Below are 5,274 nucleotides of genomic sequence, written 5' to 3'. Positions count from 1 at the left end.
TGCACTTGCTGCTTTTTTTTCTAACCAGTTATTTATTTTTATTATTATTATTATTTTTTTTTTTTTTGCGGTACGCGGGCCTCTTACTGTTGCGGAGCACAGGCTCTGGACGCGCAGGCTCAGCGGCCATGGCTCACGGGCCCAGCCGCTCCGCGGCATGTGGGATCTTCCTGGACCGGGGAACGAACCTGTGTCCCCTACCTCGGCAGGCGGACTCTCAACCACTGCGCCACCAGGGAAGCCCTAACCACTATTTATTTATTTCCTTCTTCTGAGGTTCTTCTTTCCACCGCTCACTCAGATGTGACCAAGTCAGCCGTATCTGCTGTCAGAAGCCCAGCGGCTGAGTAAAGGCATAACGTGAGATATTTATCATCTTAGAATATCTTTCATCCTCTTTTTCTGATTTTGCTAAATAGGCTGTGTTTCAGTCGTTTCTGAAATTAATTTGTTACTTCTTACTGTATCCAGTTCTGGGTTAAAAACTAGACAATGCAATGCATTTATTGTTTTTTCTCTCTGTTTATCCTAGCATGAAATTGTCTTTCAGGAGCTGATTTGTTTGGCCGAGGCTTACCCTCTTGCTGGGTAACTGCAGTGTTTGCAGAGAAGACCTAACTGGGATCGCCTGCTATCAGAGGTTTCCTCATGTGCACCAAACGTTGCTTCTGACACAATATCGAGACCACTGACGTTTGTTTGTTTCCAGGGCCGCTTTCCTATGGAGATGAGCGATAAACCTAACATCTCTGAGATGAACTGTGTGGCTTTAAAGATACGAAGCAGAGGGAAGGTACCAGGTCATGATATGCCAAGGTCGTCACCTCCATCTCCAGGCATTTCTCCTTTTCAACAATCCTCAGCAGAGACAGGCAGGTGGTATGAAAGACAAAGCAGGGCCAGGGCTCTTGGAGTCATAAGTGGTGATGGGATTTCAAGTTGTTTCACACCAAATAAGGCAGGCAGACACGGCAGTTTCCTTAACTGGCTAGTTCTGAGCTGGCCGCCTTGAGAACTGGTCACGTAGAGATTGCATATTTCACCTGGACCCTCCCTCGTAGGTGGGACAGGACTGAGGGAAACTGACCCAGCTTTGATGTGGATGGAGGCTTCCCACTGGCTGGGCAGGACTGACATCCAGGTAGATGTGGGATGTAGGACCAGAGAAACAGGCCACATGGGGCTCCAGGTGAAGCAGTAAAGAGCGCCCTCACACACAGGTGAGACGCCAAAGTCCAGAGAGAAGACCTTCGAGGAGCCTGGCCGCGTGGAGCAGGCCCCAGCTGCCCTCCTGGAAGATAGTGCTCTGGTCGGAGGGAGGAAAGCAGTGAGAGCATGGCCAGGCCTCAAGCCCAGGAGCACTGGGGTGTCTGGAGGTTCACTGAGCAGAGACTAGGGTGGAAATGTATCCATAAGAGTCAGGCTCAGGGAAGGTTCAGGAACAAAGTGAGACTCATGGCCACAGATCCTGGGCCCTGGCTGAGGACTAGGCCACAGCAAAGACTGACTGGCCCCTCAGGCGGAGCCTCAGCGTAGAGCTGGTGCAAACCTTACATTCTTCCTGCAGGCGACAGGGGTCCTGCAGTCCAGGAGAGACGTTCATCCTTCCTGCAGGGGGAGGTCAGGTGTTCTCATCAAGAGTGGGGCCTGGGAACCCACCTGTGCCTGGCACGCTGGAGCACCGCTCCTGGGACCAGGGCTATTCCATCGCCCTGGTCTGAATCCCAGATACTCACTGACCCTCTTGCAGCGCAGGTGCAGGTGCCGGGGGCTGAGCGATTGAAGGAATGGCCATGGGGCTCAGAGCCGTTGCTTGTTTCTTCATTCCACAAGGGCGAGTGAAGCAGAAAGAGCTGTCGTCAGCTGACACAAAGCACCCCCATAGGATGGGGGTGTTATGCGGAGGAGGAAATGCAGCATGACCCTCCCGGAGAAGCCAGGACAAGAGTTACACCTGGCAGGGGCTCAGGGTCCCTCAGAGATACTGAAGGCAGAAAATCAGGTAAAATACGGTTTTTGCCATTCTCAGTGCTTTCTAACAAAGAGTATCTTGTTTATTTTACCCAGAACCGCAGAGAGTTGGCATTATTATTCACATTTTACAGCCCCGAAAACTAAGACTGGGAGAGCTTGAGAGACTGAAAAGATCGCACGGCTGACAGATGGATTGAAGTGTGTGGTCAGGCTGGAGAGAGGCTGAAAGGATGGATCTTTACAGCAGAGAACGGAAGCTGGTTCTGCTGGAAGAAGCTGGCCGCAAGGTGGACTCTGGGGGTCAGCACCAGGGACCCCAGGGTCAAGGCTAATGAGCCAGGACCCTGAGGCAGAGGCTGCTTGTTCTGCCAGACACGGGGAAGGTTGGGTCCCTAGTGTGGTCGAAATCACGAGGAGGATGCGAAAAATGCCAAGGTTACTTCACATTCATGAGGCTTTGTTCATTTGGGGTTACGTGTGGGGCATCTCAGACTTCCACCTGAGAAGCTGGTGACGGTGAACAGGTGTTAGTGGGTCCAGCTCTGGACACACCACGAGGTCCGGTCACCTTAGTTGAGGAGAACAAGTGGCCTATCATGACACAGGCGCAGAGCTCCTGGTGCCCGGAGATGGGTGGTTGCTGCCCTCCCCTGGAAGAGGGCGGGGTGCAGCCCCTGCCGGGGACTCATGGCTGACCCCAGCCTCTCTTTGCAGGGGTCATACTACCTTCAGCTCTGGAGATTCATCAACCCTAAAGCACATCCCAGGCTTCGGAACTTGGTTCAGGTGTGAAAACATGGCCTGGGCTCCAGCTCCTGGCTGAGTCGTGCACCCTGTGTGACCTTGGGCAAGGCCACCTGTCTCCTCTACCTCAACTTCCTCACCCTAAAACGGGGACAATAACAATAACACTTACATTCTTGTCTATCACAGCACTGTTCTTGTGACCACGTGAATTGATAGTTGTAAATAGCCTTTGGATGTAAATACAGTTAGACAAATGTAAGAGAGTGTATGCAGCACGGACACATGAGGACAGTGATCACGATTACTCCTTCCTTTGGTGGAGCTGGGCACTCTGAGGGAATCACAGAGACGATCTCCTCCCTCAGGCTGAGCTTCAGTGGGAGGGCAGGGAGGCATTGCAGGAGGAAGAGTGGGTCACTAGCCCAGCCCCTGCAGGGCTAGCTGCATGGACGTGTGGCCTGGGCAGGTGCACCGGCCCCAGGCTCAGAAGGGGCCCGGCTAAGCTTGAAATTCTCACTGACTGGAAATTCTGAATAATGTTTGAACGAGAAGCCCATATTTTCATTTTACACTGGGCCTCACAAATTATGAAGCAGGCCCTGCTCATGGTGACTGAAAGGAAGCAGGAGAAGAGGGAACACTACGAAAGCCACAGACCAGCAAGTTATGTCAGCACTGGGTACCCCAATCTGGTGGCCAAAAATGTGTGTTCCGAAAATACCCCTCTCCTTAAGCTAGAGGCAATTTTTGGAGGAGGTGGTCTTTCTTGATGCAAGTTTCCCAGAGAGCATGATAGGAAATTCTCTCATCTGCCACGGGGTTGAGAAAGTTCAGGAATGAGAAAAGGGTGGGGAAGTTAAACGCTTCGAGGACCCAGGGCAGGAAGGGCAGAAGTCAGGATTAGATGGATAATATGTAAGAGGCAAAAGCTCCTCTGCCTCCATGTGGTCCTAAAAAAGACACTTGGGTTCCTAGCAATAAGTCATAAAATCAATTTAAATTTTATACTTTTGCTTTGTGAACACTCTGTTAAGAGACTGAAGAGAAAAGATGCAACATGGGAGGAAATACTTGCAAAACACACAGCTCACAAAGAACTAGTACCTAGAATAGATAAAAACCTCTCAATATTCAACAGTAAACAAGACCAAAACTACAAAACATTGTATGAAAAAATTAAAGAATACTTAAATAAATGGAAAGGCATCCCATGGATTGGAAAATTTAATATTATTAAAATGGCATACTAGCCAAAGTGATATATAGATTCAATGCAAAACCTATCAAAATTCCAACAGCTTTTTTTTTGTAGAAATGAAAAGTCAGTCCTCAGATTCATATGTAGGGGGCTTCAAAAAGGCAAAATAATATTTTTTAAAAGTTGAATATTGTTATGTCCATAATACTATTAGAAGAAAATACAGGGGTAAATCTTTATAACCTTAGATTTGGCAAGGGTTCTTTGATATGACACAAAAGTATGAGCAACCAAAGAAAAATTAGATAAATTGGACTTCACCAAAATTAAAAAAATTTGTGCATCAAAGGACATTATCCAAAAAGTAAAAAGACAACCTATAGAATATGAGAAAATATTTGCAAATCATATATTTGATGAAGGAATGAAGGACTTGTATCTGATACATATCAAGAACTCCTACATTTTAACAACAAAAAGACACACACTCAATTTAAAAATAGGAATAGACATTTCTCCCAAAAAAAGGTATATACATGGCCAAAAATCACATGAAAATGGTCGCCATCTTTAGTCTTTAGGGACCTGCAAATCAAAACCTCACTGAGGTACCACTTGACACCTGTTGGGACAGCTATTACATATATAATATGTATAAGTAGTGTTGGTGGTGTTGAGGGTGTGGAGAAATTGAAATATTACTTGTGGGTCATTGTGAAAAACTATAAAATGTGGATAGGATTAGTTTTGAGGGTTTGGAGGAGGTAAATATAACATATTTAAAACATTTCGGGGACTTCCCAGGTCTCACAGTGGAAAAGACTCCATGCTCCCAATGCAGGGGGCCTGGGTTCAATCCCCGGTCAGGGAACTAAATCCCACATGCATGCTACAACTAAGAGTTCCCATGCCACAACTAAGGAGCCCGCCTGCCCCAAGTAAGACCTGGTGCAACCAAATAAATAAATATCCTAAAGAAACAAACCACATGGTACATGCTTGGTACAGAGTGAGCCCCTAACAGATACGGATTATCGCTCCTGAAGGCCATGAACCTGTCCCATAAAAGGGAGAGTCTGCATTTTGTAGTATAAATTTATAGTAAAACATGCTGATTAACATACCTGAATACTAATAGTTCCCTGAGGGCTTCCCTGGTGGCGCAGTGGTTGAGAGTCCGCCTGCCGGTGCCGGGGACACGGGTTCGCGCCCCTGTCCGGGAAGATCCCACATGCCGCGGAGCGGCTGGGCCCATGAGCCATGGCCGCTGAGCCTGCGCGTCCAGAGCCTGTGCTCCGCAACGGGAGAGGCCACAACAGTGAGAGGCCCGCGTACCGCAAAAAAAAAAAAAAAAA

The sequence above is a fragment of the Physeter macrocephalus genome, chromosome 16 (genome assembly GCF_002837175.3).
Source record: "Physeter macrocephalus isolate SW-GA chromosome 16, ASM283717v5, whole genome shotgun sequence".
In the NCBI taxonomy this organism is placed as follows: Eukaryota; Metazoa; Chordata; class Mammalia; order Artiodactyla; family Physeteridae; genus Physeter; species Physeter macrocephalus.
The sequence above is the reverse complement of the archived record's forward strand: the minus strand, read 5'-3'. Positions refer to the sequence as shown.